Genomic DNA, 25,204 nt, shown 5'->3' with positions numbered 1-25,204 from the left:
TTGAACGTCATTAGTGAATCAGTTTTTCGTATATGTGTAAGAACTATTGCTTGTCCTGTGTTACCTGTTTCTAAAACTACAATTCGAGGAGCGATTTCTGGAAAAAGTGTGGAAGTTAAACAACAGACCAACCTAAATTTCATTTGTCAAGGATACGAATTTTCTGCTAGTTTTATTATTGTTCCATTACTCAGTACACAAATTATATTAGGTATGGAGTTTCTTAGCACACATAAGGCAATTTTGAACTTTAAAGAAGGAAGTGTGAATTTGACTATTGCCGGAATGTCGAAATGTTTGAAATTTTTCGAGTGTTTAACAAGATCTGAATCAGATACAAAATGTTTAAGGTTTCTTACTTCTGATGTTTTCGTTGAGCATTATGACGACAGTGTGTTTATTCATGACAATGACAATAGATACAGAGACGCGATGGATGATATAATTAATAGCAAAGAATTAATTAATGAAAAGATTAAGAAAGCTGAAGTGAGGTGCCAGATGACGTTGCAAGAGAAGAGCTGCACCACATTTTGACTTCACATGCTACAGTATTTAGTCATCACACAGGAACTATACAAGGCCTACAATATTTATTTAAAGTAAAAGAACACACACCATTTCGGGTGAAAACGTACGCTATTCCTTTGGCTTACAGAGACAAGGTTAAGAGTGAACTTCAATACATGATAGATCAAGGCATTATTGAGCCAGCAGTCAGTCCTTATACCAGCCCATTACACGTTGTTCTTAAAAAGGATGGGTCAATTCGTTTGGTTCTGGATTCCAGACTGATAAATAATATCATCATTCCTGAAACTGACCGTCCACAAAATTTAGATGAACTTCTTCAACATTTCCATGGAATTAAAGTTTTATCCACGATTGATATGCGCGCAAGTTTTTGGCAAATAGAACTCCACCCTGATTGTAGAAAATATACTGCCTTTTTAGCCTTTGGTAACTGTTACCAGTTCCGGAAATTACCGTTTGGACTTACTGTATCTTCAGCAGCATTCATTCGTAGTTTAAACGAAATCTTACCTGTTTATCTTCGTGACAATATTACTTCATATGTTGACGACATTCTTATTGCTAAACGTTCTTGGGGTGAACACAACAAAATTTTGGATTCATTATTACGTATTTTTGCACGAGTTGGCATTACAGTGAACTTCGAAAAATCTGAATTTGGTCGTTCTCAAGTGAAATTTCTTGGTCACATTATTTCTACAGAAGGTATTCTTCCTGATCCAGAAAAATTAGACGCTATTCGTAATTATGCTGTTCCTACCACAAAACGTGATGTTCGTAGTTTCCTTGGTGTCTGTAATTTTCTTAGACGCTTTGTTAAATTGGATAATTTGGCCACACCTCGTTTATGTGAACTATCTGGAAAGAATTCTAATTGGTGTTGGGATGAGAAGCTCAGTCAGAATTTGAACAACTTCGTGATGCTTTAGTTGCTGCTCCACTTCTTTCACATCCGGATTTATCTAAAGATTTTTGTTTGGCGACGGACTCATCATACAAAGGCCTAGGTGCACATTTATTTCAAGAGATAGAAGAAAACGGCGTTGTAGTACAGAAAACTATTGCATTTGGAAGTCGTGTTCTCTCTAAATCAGAAAAGAATTATTCGATTACGGAACTTGAAGCTTTGGCTGTTGTTTGGGCTTTCACAAAATTTCGGACATTTTTGTTTGGCAGACATACTAAGGTTTACACCGATCATCGAGCTCTGGAATTTCTTATGTCAACAAAATTAACTCATGGAAGATTGTCACGATGGGCGTTGTACCTACAGGAATTTGATTTTAGTATTGTTTACATACAGGGTTCTTCAAATATTATTGCTGATGCTTTATCACGTGCACCTATGGGTTTGAAACAAAGTGCTGAAGAGGACTGCAAAGAAAACCATTATTGTTTGATGTATATTCAAGGTGTTGCGTTTGAGAATTTTATTTCGTCTTCGCTCCAGGACATCGCTAAGGAGCAAAATAAGGATCCAATCTGGAAGGACATTAAGGAGAAATGGAGGAGAAAGGAAAGTGTAGCGATTAGACAGTATTATTTACTTCGCAATGATATTCTTTTTAAACGAAAATCGGTCGACAACTCTGTTCGGTTAGTTTGTATTCCTGATGAGTGGGTCAATAAATTGATTTGGTACACACATTTCAGTTATGCACGCTTTGGTCCCAGAAAATGCTTTCACAAATTACGAGAAAATTGCTACTTCAGTAATATGGAAAAACGTATTCGATCTGTTCTGGCCAAATGCAAATTATGTCAAAAGGCTAAGCCGCCAACTATTTCTCACAGAGCACCGTTGTTTCCTATCATTCCAGCGAAATTAAAGGAGATGGCTGCAGTTGATTTGTTCGGTCCAGTGGTTCGTTCTACTAATGGTTTTGCGTACATTTTCGTAGCAGTGGAATTGACATCAAAATATGTGTGTTTTACACCTTTACGCAAAGCAACAGCTCGTTCAGTATCTAACGCTTTCATCAAACATTTTCTTAAAGAAGTGGGTCATGTTGATAAGGTTATATCAGATAATGGATCACAGTTTCGTTCTAAAATTTGGGTTCGTACTCTACGGCGTCGTAAGATTAAACCAATTTTCATTTCACTTTTTCACCCTCAACCTAACGCTTCAGAGATATGGATGATGGAAATCAATAAATTGTGTCGACTTTATTGTCATCAGAATCACAGAACGTGGGATCAGTATCTTCATAGTTTTCAAAACATTCTGAATGAACTTCCTAATGATTCAACTTCTTTACCGCCTATACTGATATTAAAAAACAAAGCACCGACAAATCGCATTTCTGAAATCGTTCCTTTTCCGCCTTCACGGAAACTGCGGCATTCTGAAGTTGTCAAACTGGCTCTGCAAAATATTGCATCTGCGGCTGCTAGAAGAGAGAAATCAGCTAAACATCCTGGTCGTTTAAAAATTTTGTCAGTTGGTCAGAAGGTGTTAATTAAGTCTCATCGTTTGTCTCACAAAGGAAAAGGCTTGTGTCGGAAATTTTTTCTGCTTTATAACGGTCCATATAGAGTTCGCAAAATTATTCATGATAACACTGTTGAAGTAGAAACTCTTAAATCTCGACTCTCCGAGGGAATACATCATATATCGAAAGTTAAAATTTTTGTGGAATGACATACTTTAGAGAAACTAACAGCTACATGTAAACATGCAGAGAATACAAGGATACCGCGTCGCGTTCTGGCGGTGGCACATACTCAAAGCAACAGTCAAGTCTACGCGCCGCACAAGGCAGTCGTTGACTGCAAACAGTTGCTTCCTACGTCACGCGCCTACAGCCGATCGAGCGCTCAGTGCTAATGCACCGACAGCCGTAAACAAATACACAGTCTAATTTCTCCGACTAAATTCAGTATAAAGCTATAGTGACTTGATGAATTATGTTATTAACGTTCAGTGTTTTTCAGGATACGGTTGTATAAAATATTTAAGACCTTCAGGTAAATTCTGTGTGTGTCCCACGTTAAGAGGACTTGCTATCGAGAAATTTGCAGGAAGAATGTAATTTCGAAGAAGAAACTAAGAAACTAAAAAGGTAACTATTAATTGAGTTTATTTTTCAGGTAACATATTTCCACTTAGGTACGTACTTTAGACGTAATTTGCTGCTCGCGATTACGTGATTTATACTTTGTGTTTACTGATTTTGACAATGATTGATTAATGAACAGGGTTGTTACTTATGTATATTATACATCGCTTGGCTGCTATGCTTTTTCACTGACGTCATATTTTTTTATTATGTGCCAGCTGTGCTTATTTATTTAAATTATAATTGTCACCTGATTAGTTGTGCTGATATGTATGTAAGTTATACTTTGTGATTTATCTGCTTGCGCCTTCATGTTCACTTATTAAGATTACATATGAACATTTATTTGCTTATGTTGATGTGATGCTAATGACCTGTTTATTATGTGAGATATATATTTGCAGCTTTGCGTATGGATTGCACATTTACACATTTCTGTTTTGTTGTCATAACTACTCTTCAATTTAGAATATAGCAATGCTGATGTACAGTGTACGAACATAGAGTTTAGGTTACACTATGGTATTAATTATAGATTGTTTGCTTGGCAGAGCCTCGTTGTAGGGATTGTAGTACATCCATTTGTTGACATTGTGTTCTCCACTGGTATATTTACTCACTATTGCATGTTTTGCTTATGCTCAGCGCCTAATATTTTTAAGATAAGAAAATGAACTGCCATGAGCTGGAGGTTTTATGGAAGCCGTATAAATTTATGCTAATAGGAAGGAAGCTAACGACATGACATACCAATACTAGGTTTAGACCATTAACAATTATTACACTGCATTCTTCGTGAGCAATTGAAATAGCAAGTGACACTTGACACAGAAAATACTCCACATGTTTGCTTCTGCCATGATTCTTGAAGAGGTGTACACACTGTGAAATATCATGATCATTCACACTCCATAATCGTACTTAATTACTGAGAGTTATTCGAACTAAAGTCCGTTAGAGGTCATGTATGCATTTTTTTATTTTATGATGGACAAGGTAACCAAAATGTATTTATAATTCATAATGAGTAGAAGATATGGGTCAGATGGATTACACAGAGGTTGTGTGTGGACATTGTGTCTACGGATTGTATGGGATGATGAAGTTTGCACTAGGATTTTATCTGTACTTGTTCGAGGAGGCTGACTAGGAGTTGTTATGGAAGTGAAACAATATTGATGCTAAGGTTTATATGTATCGACATATTGAAGAGGTATTATTGAGGTATTATTGAGATTATGTGAAGTTGATGATTATTGGAGTTTTGGTGGACAAGAGGTAAGGTAAATGATATTGATGATAAGGTTTATATGTACCGACATAAGAGGTATTATTGAAGTATTAAGATTATGTGATGCTGATGATTATTGGAGTTTTGGTGGATAAGAGGTAAAGTAAGTGAGGAACATATTTTTTTTGTTGGTCTATATGGAACAAGGAGGATGAAGATGGCAGACTAGAACACTCAAGTAGAAGGAAGATTGTCTACACACACACTTTGTTAAATCACTAAGCAGTATATACTTTTTTTTTGAGAGAGGAAGCATTTGCATGTCTTGGCTCACTGACAGTTGTTCAGCAACCATACATTTTGATCTGGCTTGGCAAACATTGGTCTTGACATGATGACTATGATGTTGACTAACTATTATTGACTCTTATACATTGCTGCCACTACTACTTGATACACAAGTTGAACATCAAATTTTGACAGAATTGCATTTACACAGTTAACACTATGTAATTACACAGTAGAACCTAAAGTGGATGAAAAATGAGTGAGTGTGTGTTGTGTGTTTTCCTTTCCTAATCCTAAATAATTGGTACCAACCTATCTCCTAAATATTATTTTATTTGTTTGTAGTGGCTTGCACTGACACCCATAAATATTATAGGTTTACGGTTAATTGTGTATTGTAATAGTTAATATGACAATTATCTGATATCATTTGTGTGTTTATTATAATTTGTATGTTTAGTGTAAGAGCATTGATAATAATTTTGTAAAAGCAATTGTGTGTGCATTCAAACTATTGTTCATGCCTGAACTGTCTGATTAGTGATGGTGAATATTATGGACTGTTACCTGCACTTGTTCAACATAATGGGTGCCACTTAGAAATGTTTAATTTCTGCTGATGAACTGTGTGATTAGTGATAGTGAATATTATGGACTGCTGTCTGCACCTACTCAACATTACTGGGTGCCACTGATGAACTGCTTCTACTGAGATAATGTCACTTGTTGGTGTCTGCACCTGCTCAACATTGTTGGGTGCCACTGATGGAACTGCTTCTACTGAAATAATGTCACTTGTTGCTGTCTGCACCTGCTCAACATTACTGGGTGCCACTGTTGGAACTGCTCAACCAGTGATGAGATGTCACTTGTTGCTGTCTGCACCTGTCAACATTACTGGGTGTCACTGATGGACTGCTTCTACTGAATGATGTCACTTGTTGGTGTCTGCACCTGCTCAACATTGCTGGGTGCCACTGATGAACTGCTTCTACTGAAATGAAGTCACTTGTGGTGTCTGCACCTACTCAACATTGCTGGGTGCCACTAATGGAACTGTTTCTGCTGAATGATGTCACTTGTTGCTGTCTGCACCTGTTCAACATTGCTGGGTGCCACAGATGCAACTGCTTCTACTGAAATGTTGTCACTTGTTGGTGTCTGCACCTGTTCAACATTACTGGGTGCCACTGATGGACTGCTTCTACTGAAATGATGTCACTTGTTGCTGTCTGCACCTGTTCAACAATGTTGGGTGCCACTGATGGACTGCTTCTACTGAAAAGATGTCACTTATTGGTGTCTGCACCTACTTAACATTACTGGGTGCCACTGATGAACTGCTTCTATTGAGATAATGTCACTTGTTCGTGTCTGCACCTGTTCAACAATGCTGGGTGTCACTAATGGAACTGTTTCTGCTGAATGATGTCACTCGTTGGTGTCTGCACCTGTTCAACATTACTGGGTGCCACTGATGGACTGCATCTATTGAAATAATGTCACTTGTTGGTGTCTGCACCTGTCAACATTGCTGGGTGCCACTGATGGACTGCTTCTACTGAAATAATGTCACTTTTTGGTGTCTGCACCTGTTCAACATTGCTGGGTGCCACTAATGGAACTGCTTCTGCTGAAAGATGTCACTTGTTGGTGTCTGCACCTGTTCAACATTGCTGGGTGCCACTGATGGAACTTTTTCTACTGAAATAATGTCACTTGTTGGTGTCTGTACCTGTTCAACATTGCTGGGTGCCACTGATAGACTGCTTCTACTGACATAATGTCACTTGTTGGTGTCTGTACCTGTTCAACATTACTGGGTGCCACTGTTGGAACTGCTTCTACTAAAATGATGTCACTTGTTGGTATTTGCACCTGTTGACCATTGCTGGGTGCTACTGCTGGAACTATCAACTACTTGTTTTTTTTAATCATTGAAAGCATTTTATGTGAACATTTGTATAAATTGATTTTTTGTGTATTGTGTAAACTATTATGTAAAGTCGCATGTATGAAAGAATTTGTATTGCTTACTGTATTTTATATATTAGGTTATTGAAAGGTCAGTGCAAAGCCAAAATTTTATCTAATTATGTGATATTTACATATTAATATTATCTTTTTTTTGTCTGTATTTTTGTGGACGAATTTGGTGGTATTTTCACCACCAATGCTGGCAAAAATACCATCAAATTCTGGCCCGTGGAGGAAGGGCATATGAAAGGTGGCTACAATGAGCCACAGCGCCAGAGATTGCGCCAGAGAGTTTTATTCGGCCGCCTCCACTGGCAGTGCTTGTTGAGATGTGGTAGTGGAGAGTTCTTGTCGTGAAGTCGTGGTGGAGAGTGCTTGTTGAGATGTGGTAGGAGTCAGTTGGTGTTGAGATGTTGTAGTAGGGAGTGCTTGTTCCATGTTTTATGCAGTTTTAATGGGCTAGACAGCAGATGTTGTTCGAATGGAGACATTGTAATGATCAGAGTGCTTTTCGTCAATATATATGAAGGTAAAAAAAATTCCCTTTTCTTTTTATTATTTCAATGTCTTAAATAATGCATCATTACAGGTTCAGTCAACAAAGCATCTGGCTTGTGTTCTTGTATTAGAGTATAATTCTGGTTTCCTTACGCAATTATAGTATTTCTATTTTTTTTAATTACTTCAGTATAAATGGTATTTAAAATTTCTTGTGTTATTGAAGAAGAACCGTGCCAGATGTGTACGTTGAATCACACTTCCACGCACAGAACAATTACACTTGTGTTTTGGTTTCGTACATTTTATAGTTGCTGGGGACTTAATTAATTAATTGTGTTAATGAAAATTTTCTTTCATTCTTTGTTGTTATTCTATGCAGTCAGATTGCGTACTAAAACTAGTTAGGGCCAACCGTTTACGAGACCTCGTAATCGGACAAAAAGCGACTAAAATTTAAAAATTATTTGCATTGTAAATAATTAAGCCCCCATGCACTTGCTGTACCATAGGCTTTATGTTCAGACTTTGCTCTAGAAAGGTGAAATCAGTGAAATAGGACTGAAACCAATAGATTTTTTTTGTGCTTTCAAATTCCTTTATCATGACACTCCGCCAGGATACTTTTCAAACAGTGGCAGTGTGGCTGAGGCATCCAGCTATCCCATTCATGTGTGTGCGTGATATCCCACAGTGCTAAGAGAGCACAGCATGGCCGAGCAGTGACGTAATACCACTCCTCCCCATCCTCTGGGCTTGGTGGCTAAGGCAGTGGTGGCTGAGGCACGGCATAGGTCTCCAGTATTACAGCAGCTGTGACCTACTGAAGGAGTGATGTGGCTTGCGCTGGGTCCCAGGGCTCAGCGGATCCTGTGTCTCGTGTTTCAGAGCAGGCTGCCTGATGCAGGGTCAAACTGCAGACCTTATACAGCATTCCAGATGGTATACCAATTGTCACTGTTCTATGGTGATAATGCTGTGATACTAATACAAGAATATTTCAGTACAATAGTGGCTACGCATTTGTATGCTAACGGGTTGTACTTGAGGGTTTTGCTATGTCTTGTGGCACATACTGTACACTGAACACTTTTGCAGTTGCTGGTGTGGAAAGGCTTCTGCCTTCTTCCACTTAAGTGCTGCTGTGTCAACTATTTCCTCACAATGTATAGTGGAAATGTTGGTTTCTTTAAGGCATAACATCTGCGCCCACCTGTGGCTGATCAGCTGTAATAATATACTTCCTACTTTGCACATTTATGACTAAATACAGTCGGTGCACTACACACACAGTTTATCCAGTTTTCACCTATGGACTGCTAAATATAAATCAAGGAATACTTTAGTATATTTCCAGCATGTCAATTTAAATCTATCAAAGGTCTTTGAATACACTTACATTAGTCATCCACCGCAGCATGCAGTATCACGATGAGGTGCAGCAGCACTTGGCACTGTGCAACAAATTTCCAGCCCTCCAAGTCAATACCTTGCAGCATTACAACCCGCCATTTTAAGAGCATACAATCTAACTTTCTAACTATAAATATCTGATGGATAAAAACTAGACATGTTTATTTGTTTTTATGGTGATAAATGTGGCACGTAAGTGAATAATGGGTCAAGTGCCAAAAAAGGAAAATTTGAGTTACTAGTGAAATTCCGTTGTAAATGCCAAGGCCAATAACATGTATACTGACACAAGCACCAGAGCACCTGTACGCTCATGGGCTGTGCTTGCTTGGGCTTTCCTATGCCTGCTGTCGAAAGAGGGCACTCGTGTCTAAGACCAATGTGTTGTTCAAATAACGAGTAATGCATCAACTCTCTGATATTATCTTGGCATGCACTTATAGGAACTGGTGACAATCGAAGTAGCTCTGTGGTTTGTTTGCAACAGTAAGACAGTGAAGAGGTAATTATTATATATAAATAATACACAATATTCCAAAACAAAGGAAAACTGACTAAACTGGTGGAAGAGAGCTGAAGGCAGTGCTCGAGGTGAAAGGAAGAAAGTAGGCAGTGAAGAGAAAAGACAATATTGTGGTTCCAGGTAAAGAGGGTCTCGTCTCCAGGTAGACCTTGACTGTCATTTTAACATTTGTTATAAGACTTTGAATCAACATATATAATCCTAAAGTTTTTAACATGTGAGAAGGCGCGCCTTGAAAAGTTACTCGGTTTGGTATGCAGGAGTAAAATGCTCACGCTATTTAATTCGTATTTTTTAGAAAAAGGAAATATAATACTATAATAAAAAAAATCATTATATGAAATGAACGGCATTTATCTACCTAATCACAGTATTTATTAAGGTACAAGTAAGAAAAAACTGCAGTCTTAGGCATAAATGAAGTCTTCTGAACTTTGGTTATTTACTTATGGCACATATAACGAATATAATATATGAAAAATCAAAAATTGCATATATTTTAATTAATCAGTCTTCCATAGTATCTGGAGAAATGTGTCTTTCATAAAATCCCTTACACTTGAATGTCACATGCTCAGTGCAGAGTGATTTGTGACACAAAGTACATGCTTTTTTAGCGCGTCATTTTTTTCTTCTTGGACAAAGCGCACAAAAGACACTGCGTCCTGTCTCTGTTTGCACGTTAGGAAGAGGTACAAACCGCTTCATTCGAAACTTGAGATCCGATTAAATGTTCTGCAGTGTTGTTCTTCGTGAAATATGTGGTATCACCATCTCTAGAGCCACATGTTTCAGGAATACACGTCTTGCAATTACATTTTGTGTGGTTTCTTTGTATATAATTTGTGTGTTGATCGCAGTCATATCCAAAATAGTGATGAACAGTCTCACTGGACGCCTTGAAGAAATTCGTGCAACAGAGTAATCTTCTTTATTTTGATAAACAACATCCACACCTCATTTATTATTGTTATAAAATGTAACAATTTCAGTTTTAGCTTCAATACCTGTCTCTTGATCGATGTTATCGTCGTTGGAGAGTGAGGATAACATGAGTACAATTTTTTCAGTTTTTTTTCCTTGGTACGAAAGATACGATGACATTGTTTTCACCGAAACCAAAAATAGAACACAGCATCGGTCTGTTCTTTGTTGATAAAAATAATGGAGGGATTTCTTTTTCATTTTAGCGTAATGTGCCGATTGCTGTTGTTCTGTAGACATTTTTCAGTTCTTTGAATAGTGGAATGTACGTGAAATAATTGTTCAGTGTTATGTTTCTACCTCTGTTCAATATAGGAGCAACAACCCTCTTGACTACGTCAGCAGCCGCGTTGCTCAAATTGTAAGGTCCTGGTGGCTGTTTTCCGGCATATATCTCCAAATTACACGTATAAAAGGTTTTCGTATCTACGAGGGCGTAGATTTTTATGCCGTATTTTGCGGTTTATTTGTAATATATAACCGAAACTTACAGCGGCCCTGAATGACTTCAACATTTCATCAATAGTATAGCACTCTCCAGGTGTATAATTGTCGTTACAGTGTCTAAAAAAGACCTTAAATATTTCTTGGATAGCCGCGAGGTTATCAACTTGCTTTCTTGCCTCCCGAGTATTGATATCATCAAAACGTAACACTCGTAACAAAAATAAGAAGCACTTCATAGACATTGTCGATGTAAAAAAAAATCACAGGCTGCACCATCATCAGTCCACATTTCTTCACATTCAAATGATATGTTTTCTTCAAACCAGCCATGTCCAACAATCCAATGAATGCCTTTATTTCAACCACGTCTGTCAGCTTACAATCCCGTTCTCGTGACCATTTTTCTTGTAATTTTGTGATATGTATATTTGTTTATGTAACTACTTTATCAATCATCCAAAAACATAGAAACACATTGTAAGGGGGTTTGTGCATTCTTAGCTGCTTGTTTGACCCCTGTCAAATGAATTACGATATTCCAAGTCCTAGTACGTGTATTACTTACGGGTTTGTGTATAAGCCATTTTGTAGACCCATCTTTTCCAGTAGAAAATGGTATCCTACCTCTTGGTTTGTGTGGCTCTTCAGGTGCAGCTTCATCTGAAGATTGTTCCGTATCTGTCTGATGGGGACTGTCAGTATTGGAGCTGTTGCTTTCAGGGTTGTCTACACGATTTTCGTCTGTATCATCCGGATCCAATACACATTCTTCGTCCAAATCAGGGTCTTCCAGCCGTGCATGTATTTGTTTTGTTTTTCGGTCATCCATACTGTAAGCTGTATATAATAAAGAACATAATTACTAAAAATAAAATTACCTTCAGATCCTTAAATTGTAATAAAGCAAGAAATAAACATTTACATAACAAGAAAAAATACCAAAATGCTGCACTTTACGGCGCGATGGCACAATAGATTCACTGTGAGGTCATAGGCACACTGAGTAACGCGAAAGTGTAATGGACGGGGAAGGGATGAATGCTTAGGACGGTACTGAGACGGTCGCCGCGCTATCGTGTTAACAACATACACAATTATCGAAATGAATTTTTGTGTGAGAGAAATGCTCATAGAGGTCCTTCTCACGGGTTAATGCATTTAATTTACTACTGAAATGAATTTTGTATTGAAAAAAAAATCATCGTTTTGACTATGAAGTGAGAGTTAACTATTTGCATCGAATCATTTACTTCCATAACAGGAAAGGTTACTGTACCAAAATAGGACAGAAATTTTTGATGACAGAACACACTTTTATGTCTTGCAGTCGTGATTTCGCTCACATTGAGAAATGAAAGACGCTAATTGTGTTTGAAGTTCCGAAAAAATTTAGTTACTGAATTTACACATACACCACCATTCACAGTGACTATCATGCAAGAAAGAGGATTTATAAATTTAACCCTTTCAGTCCTGGCATCCAATATATTATACATTTTGTAATATTAGTAAATGATTACGTTCACCTGCGAGATCCAACACATAACCACACGCTAAGAGCGTAAATGAGTGAATGTCTTTCTTTTTTCGTTTCTTTTTTTTTTTTAACGTGGGAGCGATAAGGAAAGGAGATAAGGAATTTTAATTGTCTATAATAGAACATACAGTCACCAAGGATCTTTATATTACAATTATTGTTCCCTACTTTGGCCCAAATAAACAAATACTCATCTGCTTTCAGCTTCTTCTTTCTTCTTGTAGGCAAAGTAAAGGGCTTGTCTGGCACCAAAGTATCATAGGGAACCTTAGCCAGTAGACCTGTACTCTCAGTTATACTCCATGTCTTCCATGCCAAGATGTTTGCATCAGGAAAAGCTGCTGCTTATTGTATTGACCAGCCAAGTCAATCCCTATTGCTCCCAATGACTTATAAATAGGAACACTGCACTGCAAACGACGACGATATCCACGTGGCACAGGCATTGGAGAGGCACGTTAACACACAGTGAACGTTGCAAGCCAACACCCAGCAAACGCACAGAGCACAGCTTCCACACTCTTCGACGTTCACAGAGCGAATGACGCTCTGTGCTGCGGTACAGGCACATGCTGGCAGGCTGGAAGTGACTCGCTTATCGCTCCCCTCCACTGAGCCACAGGTGCTCGCAACTCAGTATCAACTCCCGGTATCCGGCTGTAAGCTTGGCCAGGGTCTAGTAAAACTAGAGGCCCCGACCCCCTAGGCAGCCAAGAAAGCGCGCCAGACCCAAAGTCTGTCTCAAGGTCACGCTATGCCCAGTGCACAACCACACGCTAAAAGCGCAAATGACTGAATGCTTTTTTTTTGGAAACATGGTAGAGATAAGGATTTTTTATGGTCTATAATAGAACATACAGTCATCTGTGATCTTTATTTTATTGTTCCCTACTTTGGCAGAATAAACAAATACTTGTCTGCATTCAGCCGGAATTAGGCTCTGGCGTGAGTTCACTGCATGACCTTGAGCCGGACTTAGGCTCTGGCGCACTTTCTTGGCCGCCTGGGGGGCCGGGACCTATAGTTTCACTATGCCCCAGCCGGGCTAATAGCCGGATACAGGAAGCTGATAAGGAGTCACGAGCGCCTGTGGCTCAGTAGAGGGGAGCGATAAGTGTGTCTCTTCTGGCCTTCTGGCATGTGCCTGCACCACAGCACAGAGGGTCATTCGCTCTGTGAACGTCGAGGAGTGCAGAGGCTGTGCTTTGGGTGTTGGCTTGCAACGTTTGCTGTTTGTTAACATGCCTCTGTAATGGCTGTGCGACATGGATATCGTCCCATTTGTGGCACAGTGTTCCTGTTTATAAGTCATTGAGAGCAACAGAGATTGACTTCTCTAGTCAATTCAATAAGCAGCAGCTTATGGGTGGTTCAAATGTTTTTCGTGGACTATGACTGCAGTTCACGTGTGATGTTTCTGCTGCATTTGGAGGGAGTACATGGCTGATGTTGGCTGTTGTATTGGGGAACCATGCAGATTATGATGGCCTTGAAGCTTTTCCTGATGCAAACATCTTGGCATGGAAGACATGGAGTATAACTGAGAGTACAGGTCTACTGGCTAAGGTTCCCTATGGTACTTTGGTGCCAGACAAGCCCTTTACTTTGTCTACAAGAAGAAAGAAGAAGCTAAATGCAGACGAGTATTTATTTATTTTTTGTCAAAGTAGGGAACAATAATTGTAAAATAAAGATCACTGATGACTGTATGTTCTATTATAGACAATAAGGTCTCTGCAATGCCTGTGTGACGCGGATATCGTCGCCGTTTGCGGCACAGTGTTCCTGTTTATAAGTCATTGAGAGCAATAGAGATTGACTTTGCTGGTCAATTCAATAAGCAGCAGCTTATGGGTGGTCCAAATGTTTTTCATGGAGTATGACTGCAGTTCATGTGTGATGTTTCTGCTGTGTTTGGAGGGAGTACATGGCTGACGTTGGCTGTTATATGGGGGAACCATGCAGATATGGTGGCCTTGGGGCTTTTCCTGATGATATGTTAGATGACACAGATAGTCTTGAAAGCATTCCAGCTGTTGTTTGCCAAGGTACAAAGACAGGTTGTGAAAAATGACATCAAAAGAGTATGTGTTGGTGACAGAAGGAATTCACAGTAACTGCAGGGGAGGGAGTTTCATTTCATGAGGCTGATATTGAAGAGGAAGAAAAGTCAAATGAGCCACCAGTACATTCAGGGACTGTAGGTAATAATGAACCACCATATGACTATCTCACTGGGAAAGATATATAGTATAGAGATCGCTTTTGGTCTCCTCCTCCTCCTCCTCCTCCTCCTCCTCCTCCTCCTCCTATTCATTTTAAGGGATGATGCTGTGATCATCATGGACTTCGGTGACCCTGTCAGTTACTTTATGAAGCACATCACTGAACAAGAATGGGAGCTGTTTCCAAGATAAACAAATGCAGTCCTGTCAATTACTTTATGAAGTACATCACTGAACTAAAATTGGGGCTGTCTGGTATTACAAATTTCAAAGCAAACAATCCAGATGAAATAAAAGCACTCACCTGCGCATAGTAATAGGAAGCTTAAAATTTCCTCAAGTTTGTACAGGAACAAGTTCTTTGGAATAGGTTTGTTCTTAAACTCAATGACTAGAAACAGGTTTTTCCAGCCATGCAGTACTCTGCATAAGTCAACATTAGAAGATGTTTAGAACTCCCTCTTGAAGAAACATTATGTAATGATGAGGGTTTGGCTGCATTCAAAGATCGATTTTCAATCAAACAGCATGTGAAAGGCAAACCTTATCTTCTGGGAATAAAAATATTGGTTCTTGTTTTTAGGAGCGGTATTGCTTATGATTTACTAATTTATCAGGGTAATACCACTGAACTTGATGAACAGAACAAGAAAATATTTGGTCTAGGTGCTTTGTATGACAAAATAAAATGTGAAGGAGACAAGCTATACGGCAACAGTTATTTTTCCTCTTATCATCCTCAAGTACTAAACCACAGAAAAATTTTTGCTGCTGGCACAGTTTGTGTAAACAGCATTTTTTCTCCTTCCTTGATGAATGACACTGTTAGAAGAAAGAAGGGTAAGAGATTTTCTGATCAGGTTGTCAGTAGAGATAATTATGTAGTGCTGACAAAGCGGCTTGATAGCAGAACTGTGGTACTGGGCTCAAATTTTGATGGGGTAAGTGAAGAAGAAGCTCCTCAGGGATGGGATAAATCGCCAAGATCAAATGCAACAATCAGGCGCCTAGAAGTTGTTAAGCTATACCACCAAGAAATGGGTGGCGTAGATTTATTCGATCAGCTAATTGGACTCTATAGAATCTTTATTAGATACAGAAAATTGATTCTAAGACTGAGGATGCACGCTATTGATTTTGCTTTAGCTAACAGCTGGCCAGAATATCAACAATGCTGTTCAGTAAACAAAATTCAAGGTAACAAATTACTTGGCTCACTGCGTTTTCGAATGAATGTAGCTGAAAGTCTCGTGCAGACAGAGACAAATGGAAAGAGAAAAAGATGTAGGCCTAGCACTGAAGAAGCTGAAAAAATCGTTGAATAGAGAAGCTCTAGAGCAGAGAGGCAACCTACATCAAATATAGAGTATTGGGGTACAAAACCATATCCCAAGGATAGATCACTGCAAAGATGGAGGTAGATGTAAAAACACCACCTGTAAAGGGAAATAAAAAACACAACGTTCAAAATGTGATGTTCACCTTTGCCTAAAAAAGGACACAAATTGCATTGTAACATTACATACGAAATGGATGTAAAAAAAACTTTCTATTCTGTATATGATAATATCAGAAGGTGATATTATTAATGTTATGTAGTCCTGTTTGCATTTTGCAAAAATTCCGTTTTGGGATAGATTTTTCACAATAATTAACACTGTAAAAAGTTTAACTGTTGACTTTTTATTTCAAATCCTCAACCCTGCCTTCTAAACATGATGTCCAGTTTACTGGAGACTTTTATATTTTTTAAACCAAGTATGACAAATTTTAATTTTGTTCAAATATACAGTAAATAGATCCATACACCATGGAAAAATTGCAAGAATATTTTTTTTCTATTTTTAAAATAAGTCAGGGCTGAAAGGGTTGCTAGCTGCTGAAAAAATGTTATTTTTTATTTATTTGTCCATATAAATCTCTTTTTCAGTACCGGTACGTATATTATACACAGGATATTGGAAAGAAAACTTTTTAATCTATTGTTTTCCATAACATCAAACATACATCACTTAAATTTTTATAACAAATAGGGTCTATATAGTTAACAATTACAAATTTTATTAAATACTGTACCTTTATAGCTTATTTCTACAATAAAAGATACAAATTACATTTTTTCTTGCACAAGATACTGGGAGACTGAATAGTCTAACGCTTTCGTGGACAACAAGACACAGTGCTGTGTTGGGTTGCACGACTCACATGTCTCTTCCAGTTGACTCATAAGTTGTGCATGCAGCCAATCCTCTTCTTTGGGTCATCAGCTACGTTGCTCTCACCATTTAATTCTTCTCCAAACACTGTATCAGGTTAAAGGGGATAATATTAACCAACTCTCTATTCTTGAAATAAATCATCTACTTGTAGAATCTTTTCAGTTCAACAACAATATATTTTCAACTCTCATCCCCAAAGTAACAATTATTCTGTACAAGCTCCAGCAAGCCAACTGGTTCCAAGATAAATGTCAGAATCGACAAAACACCCATACAATTACATATGTGTTGCCTCATGCAGAGCCAAGACCTGAAGTAAGAATCTCTATACAATACACACTTCATCTGTCTCTGTAACAATCCTCATGACACCACAAAAAACAGAACATTATTCAAAGACTCTTCGACTTTTTCATATCGATTCCAAGGCGCTGCTGGTAATCAATTGTCAGGGCCGCTCGTTTGACGCAGCTCCTGGCTTTCTGTGACAGCTAACCTCCTGCACACACAGATATGTGTGGCAAAGTAAAAAGGCTCTCTCACCCTTATAATTAAAATATCGGGTGTTTCAGATGGTGGAGAGCCAAGTGTTTCTAGAATTTACCCCGAAATTCTCCAAGCACGACAATAGAAGCATTTTTTCAGAAAGTAGGCTGTCACAGACTTTTTAAAGCTCTGTAGTTCGGGAAGAAATTTTATATGTCTTGGTAATCTGTTATATAGTTTTGTTCCTTCATGAGATACACCTTTTTGGCGTAATCAGGTGTTACAATGACTAATATGTATGTCACTATCTAACCTGGTACTGTAATCACTTTTGTTTTGAGAAAAAAGGTTTTCTTTTCTCAGTATACTTTTTTTGACATGCATGACTGCTTATTAATTTCATCAATGTGCATTTTTCAAAGGCACAGTGGATCAGACTGAATACTGAATGGCTAGGGGTACCGCAACTTCGGTCAACTTTCAACGCAATTGAAGAGTTCAAGGAACATTTCATCTTCAAGAGTAATGTGAAGCCTTCTGAGGCTCAAAAGATGCATGTGGAAATACTACATTGTAAACACAGGTTGTCTAAAAAAAACCAGAAGGAATTTAACTAAAATGATTCCACTTGTAGAAAAGGAGAATAAATGGTTTTACTAGAACCTTGTGAAATGAGTCAAAATGCGTATGATGGCACTTGTATTATTATTTATGTTAAAGCCATTGTATACAGAATATTTCATTTTCTTCAAATTATGTATAATTTTATTTGTAAACATACTGATGTAGAATAAAAACAATTATATGACATGTACAGTTTTTATTTGTTCCATTATCCCCAACTTTTATACCGCTTTTGTATAACTGATATACACATTTTGTTGATTATCTCTAAATCAGATTTTTGGCACTTGATCCAGTATTTACTTACATGCCCCAAATATGTTCTATTGTACGAATTCATTGCATAACTAGCAAGAAGTGAATAATAGACAACCCCTATCTCTCAAGTTCTTTAAAGTCAAGGCCAGAACTGTTTATTTCAAGAATACAGCAACAATTTTGTATCGATATAGTATATAGTTAGAACATGAGTTTAACTACCATGGCTGTCCTAGGAGATCACCAAGCAGAGAAAGTGTTGTTACGTACATTCATGTTACATATCACATTTTGACAAATGGAATTGTGATTTTCATAGATGGAACCACGTTGTCAACGTGCAGAAATGACAACAGATCAGATGAATAACAAGTTTCCCCAATTGGATTCAGGGTTGAACCAATAGGATACCAGATTACATCAGATGGAATTAAATATCAATAATCTTACGATACAGGTCAGCAGGAGAATGGATTGGTTGGAAAATGTAGAAGAAATAAACGTACAGTTGGAATTATTAGATGATAAGGTAGAATGTTAGTTACTACTATATATTCCATTAAGAAAGCCAAGACACAATAATTGAACAGCTCCAAACAGTAGAAACCAGGTTATCAGAGACTAAAATGAATGTGCAGAAATTTACAAATCGAGATACAGAAACAATAGTGTTCTTAATTAATGTTCCTTTACAAACACTGTAATGAGAACAGACAAATTACATTATACTCACAATTGAAGAATACCTCTCGCACATAAGACGCCCCATCTTTAGACTTTTTGGTCAGACCAGCAGGTCAACGACTAGTAACAATAATGACACACTCCCACATTTAATGCCCAATAGCATTGATGCATGCACTTGATATTACCCACAACCAGGAAGAAAGAGTAGGGATGAGGAATCAGTTAAAAACAATCAACCCAATAATGTGTGTGATAATTTTTTGTTGACACTTAGTAAAGGAACCAACCATAAATTCCCTATATTTATTCCAGGTATAGGTACACACCCTGTGTTATTCCTCAAAGCATGTTACCCAGTATAGGGTCAAATCATGACAACATTATCTCTGTTGACCCATTGTGGATGCAGGTCAGCAACAGGTCAAATATTTACTGAGGAAAATCGCCCAGCAGTCATACATTTTGAGAAGTTATTTTAGTTTATTTCGACAACCAGCTTTGGCATTTCTATAAACCTTCTTCAGGTGCCAAATGCACTTCGTGTATAGACAGTCAGCTGTATCAATATTAGCATTCTGGAGCCATCAGAATCTGGATACCATGAATTCGCTTTTTGGATGAAGACTTAGGATTTGAAGACTTGACAAGTAGGCCTGTGTCATTTATAATACTAGCAACAACTGTCAATGAATAGCATTGTTTAAATTTTTTCTAGTGAATAATGCAATGCATTATCTTTGTCCCTCCTAAAATTGATGTATCAGAACTTTTTAAATGCTAGAATATATACTTTGAAGGTTTGTTGTAACTTACATCAATACCAGACCAAATTAGTTACATGCAGTCTGTCTATTTGTCTGCTTAGCTAACACATATTTTTCTGCTCTATAACTGTTAGTTGCTGTTAGCCATTAAAATCTGCCATTGGGGCACATACTTTAGAATTTTGGGGCACTAATTTGATGAATATATGTATATGCGGAAATTAGCTCATCTTTTCTTTTACATTGCAGATGTATGTGTCATCACATTAATTGATTTGACTCTTATAGTCTTTCTTATGGATTAACTTCAACAAGAATTTAGACATTTTACTTTTTGCTCTGCCTACATATTTTGCAGACATTTCCGACATCTTAGATTTTGTTGTGTATTACCAGCATAGAAGTGACAGCAGACTACTATTCTTTTACTTAGCCTTCAGTAGGTCTGTGTCGTTTGTAATAGCAATAACTGGAAGTCAGTGACACTATTTATATTGTTACTAGTGAAAAACACAGTACTTTATCTTTGTCTCTCCTTGAAATGGTGCTTGAGAATATTTTTAAAATGCGAAAATATTTTTTTGACAATGAGCTGTTCTTACATCAATATTAAGCCTAATTAGTTACAATCAATCTGTGCATTTACCTGATTAACTAAAGCTTATTTTTCTGCAGCTATAAGCCCAGTCTGGGTAGTTTTCTGACATCGAATTTTTTGGCATACATTCTTAAATATCAGTTATTAGGTGTTGAAATCAACCACTAAGCTACATACTTTAGAATTTTTGGCACTTATTTGTTGATTTTATGTATCTAAGTAAATTAAATCACACTTTTTTCCATTTCAAGACTTTTTTTGCAATATTGTGACATCGCATTAATTGATTTGTTTCATACACCATTTGTTGTGTTAATATCAAATAACTATACAAACATATCATTTCTCACGCTCCTGACGTATTTTGCAGAGATTTTAGAATTTTTTCAGCCTTTTAGATGTGGAAAATAGTTAATTGACGACTCTGTTGCGCTTTTTATCCATGAAGCAATCTTTTGGTGGCAGAACGAAATCGTGGAACATAGATATAACGTCTTTGATTTTACAGTGCAGCCATCTGCTGGTGACCTAAGCACTTGTTCTCTACAGTGCAGCCGTCTGCAGGTGACATGAGGAAGCAGGTTGTGAAAGTGGACTTGCTTTTATGTGCGTTTTCAGAGTTTGTGAGAAAGTATTTAGGTAAAATTAATTTCCAACGAATGCAAATTCCTAATTTGTTATTTATATTTTATGAGCAAATGTTGGTTTGTAATTGTTTGCACTCCTTCCAGAATTCCATGATGAATGATTTATTGCTGCAAATGAAATTTACCATTGTGATGCGTGAGCTAGGCCTTAAACGAATTATGGAGGTCAGTAATGCAAGTATAGTTGACGAATTTTTCGATAATTCAGATACTTCATCGTGTTTGGCTGCTGAGTGGGGTGGCGCTTGGGGGGGGGGGGGGGGCAGGGATGATGTACTTTTTGTAAAATTCGCAGAAGTGCTGTGAGTCTCTCCCACCTCCCCTCTTTGATATTGGGACAGGTTTCCTGAAATAGCCTTGGAGATAAAGAAGTGCTGATGCTGACATCAGCAAAAATGTGAGAAGCACAACAGCAAGAGATTCCAGAATGGGTTCTTGGTTGGCTTCAACGCTATCTCATTTTCTCCTTGCCCTACTACTTGCAGAGCCCAGTGCAGCATTACATACAAATGTGAGAATGACACATGGAACACCTGTAGATATGAGTGTACAATAAACTGTAAGATGTAATGTGCTGAAGCAGTACTGTATTTCTTGTAAACATGGGTGAGGCGAAATTTGAACCCAGTTACATCGAGATTGGATCGAAAATTAATATTTCGTTTACATTTGTACAAAACAGTACAATGATTCACACTGAAGTCATTGATAGCTCATAATCACACATCCTTAACTGTCTCGTTTGTGAACCTACGTTTGCTGGAATGCTTTTGCTTTTATTTTCATATATTTTAACTTGTGTCCATTTTCACTACTATGCATGATATATGCTACCCTGTGTACAAATGTTGCACTTGGGTATCTCACATGGTCAATTATACTCATTAGGCATTAAATCAATCCTGAGTATACTGGAAAGACAAAAGTCATACCTATTGAGACTCCCATGAATGGTATGACTTGAATCTGTGTATAGGATTGATTTTTATTAGCCAAGCCAATTCAGGTACATCTCTGCATGGTTATTAGTGCACATCACGAGGAAACAATATGAAGAAGGCAGAAAGTTAGGGATTAAAGGCTTGCCTACACTGAGGTCATTAGGGTCATAGTGTTGGCGAAGTTGAACTACAACTGGATGTGGAAAGCACATGTATCCTTATAAAAGTATCATCTTATTTCTACCCATTGGGACTTATGTTAGAAGTACCACAAAAAAATCTGATACAGAGTGATCAGATATGGATTTTAACTGTATGCCTTGTGAATATGAATAGGCCTGATCTATACCAATACACAATATCTATCAGGGAAACCTACTGTCATCAGTACTTGATGGTATATATAGAAAGTGACATGCTCATCAATTAACTTATTTTACAAATTTATGCCCACATTATGACAGTTAAAACACATATCTCCCTTAAAACAATTCCATTCCTCATTTTCTGCTAAATATCAACAGGGGAAAAGAACAAAGCCCCTAGTCTTTTAAACTTACATTTTAATATGTTTTAATTTTAACCACTGCCCATTATCAGCTGCTGTTAATTTTCGGTTACAACCAAGTCTAAAGCTCTGCCAGATGTGACTAATAGTAGTTCTTTAACCTGCATTATTCATGGTGAAATTTCAGTCATTTGTTTATTATACTGACATAAATCTCGCAGATGGGTAAATCTGCAGTCTTGTAAAATTTTTAAACACGCAATTCATAAGTCTGGCATCGAATGCTGATCTATCACTTTTTTCCCTCAGGCATTTATCAAAGGAAGGGTAATATGTACTTGGAATTACTCTGCAATAACAAGTAAAAATATATGAAAGCGGTACCACAGAACATTATTTCTATTTCTAAGTTTTAGAACTTATTCCTCACTGGCATATTAATTTGGTTCTTTGGAAGAGACACTGTAACAACAGTCGCATTTACAGAGAATTATTACATTTTAAACTCTGAATTTATATCTTTGTTAACTCGTTAGACAGTGGTTATTGCTGTGATAATCTAGTCTCTGACAGAACTATGGCTTGCATATTAATATGGTTCAATGAGGATACTGTATTAAATAGTTATTCTAATAATAACGTTTGTTAAGCACCTTGCTTTACAGCAATAATTATTGCTTTATCATCATCATCTTCACAAAAACCATACAATGAGTGATTTGAATAAAAACGAGATGAAGCTAAATCTTGTGCGATTTTAAGATGTATGAGATGAAGGTAAGTTGCACGATTTTATGATGTATCTAAATCATACGTGTATAAACACTGCAGACTCTAATATGACGAAATGCATCTAGACTTTTCCAGCAGGGCTAGATTTAAGCTGTGATTAAAGAGTAAGCTTTCACACTGAGATAAATCTATGTTATTCATAAGACGGTGGTGAGGCGTGTTAGCTCTTAGCACTGTCCGTCTATCTGCGCCATGATGTATTCCTGCCATCAGGCTTGAGAAATATTATCAGATTCAGAGGTATGTTGGTAGATGTAAAGAGCTGTTATGATTTGAAACTGAAAATGTGGAATTTTTAACTGCGAAATTTGTATCAGAACATGATGAAACATGTGGAGGAGCCGTAACTTCCCAAAAACCCATGGAGATACTTCTTCATTGTGTGGGCGATCATGCATTGCATTGGGTATGGCCGAGAAATTTGGAGATGATGAGCGAACATTATGTAAACCAATGAACAATGTTACACATCACATAATTTTAAAAGCCCATGACTGGATTCGATTCCCATTTAAGATGCAGGAAATTAATATGTCCAAGCTAGAATGGCACAAAATATTTGAACCACCAACTGTTATGGGGGATTTGGATTGCACACAGATAGAAATTAGAAAACATGTATTACATGATGATGAATACATCAATTGCAAGGGTTATGCTTCTATTAGTGAGCAGGCCACCATAGATGCTCGTGAGAAATTTACTAGCATAAATGCAGACTGGCCATGCAGTGTGCATGATGCTAGAAGATGGAGACAGACTGGTAGGGTAATTAGAAATATAATTTCAGTACAGCAGGGATGCTTGCTTACTTAGTGATTCAGGATATCGAATATCTCCATGGCTAGTCACTCTATTTACGTCAGTAAGAAATGCTATCAGCGACGACTGAATTTGATCCATGACAGAGAAAGCGTGATAACCAAGAGCGCGTTTGGTCACCTGAAGCAACGACTTCCTAACATCGGTAACTTTATAAGACTTTCTTTAGAGAGAGTCGCCAAACTGATAGTAACATATGCTGTACTGCACATCTCTAAGCACCTGAAAGATTATTTTCAGTGTCATTTGGAGGACAGGGAAGATGCAGAAGAAGAAGATAGCGAAAGTGAGAGTCCTGATGGAAACGAGCCTACCGACAGGCTGCTGGAAAGTAACGAAAGCTTGATTCGTGGTGAACAGAAGCTGCAGCAAATTCTCGAATTTATTTACGTGTTTTTTCTTGGTTTAATTGTGTACCATACAAACGTTTTAAGAAACATATAAGCAATGTAGTTATAATTGACAGTCATGTAATTACAAGAGAGGCAGAAAAATTTATATATATTTTTATTCATTTCGCTTAGACAATAAAGGAACGAATGGAAAGCATAAGGTAGCATGAAACGTTTAACAATGCAATATTTGTATTTCGTACTAACAATCCGTTTGGGAAGATTTGGCCTCTGCAATTTTTTCTAGCTTTTTGTTTACGTGTTGTATTTGAAAGTTCAGTAATCCCAATTGTTTCAACAAAACAAATCTCTGAAGTTGTGGTAAAGACAAGTATTTCGGTTCTGCTGCAAGGGTTTTCACTCCACGTCGGATGTTCGTTGAGGTTGTCGTCTTTGTTGACACTGGAGCAACAACTGGGCACGTACGTGCATACGATATTTCCCTTTTGGTATTTATTTCTGTTGCAGTCGTTAGCAGCGTTTCGTATATGCTTGATACCAACCAAAGTAGCTCATGGAACATTACTAAAAACGGGATTATCTTCCTAGGAGAGCAATACCAATAAATATTTATACCAATCTTTAAGTTTAATCGGTGTATTTCCTATTTCCTTCAGATTGGTTTTCATTTTTATATGCTCTTCGCACTAGCGAACAGTTTATTAAGTTGTGAAACACTGTACTGCTTAGCAGCTCCTTCGGAGTATTCCTTTGCAATAATATTCTATGCATTCTTCTTTCCTGACA

Source organism: Schistocerca serialis, chromosome 1 (genome assembly GCF_023864345.2).
Source record: "Schistocerca serialis cubense isolate TAMUIC-IGC-003099 chromosome 1, iqSchSeri2.2, whole genome shotgun sequence".
NCBI classification, from domain to species: domain Eukaryota; kingdom Metazoa; phylum Arthropoda; class Insecta; order Orthoptera; family Acrididae; genus Schistocerca; species Schistocerca serialis.
Note: the sequence above shows the minus strand (reverse complement) of the source record.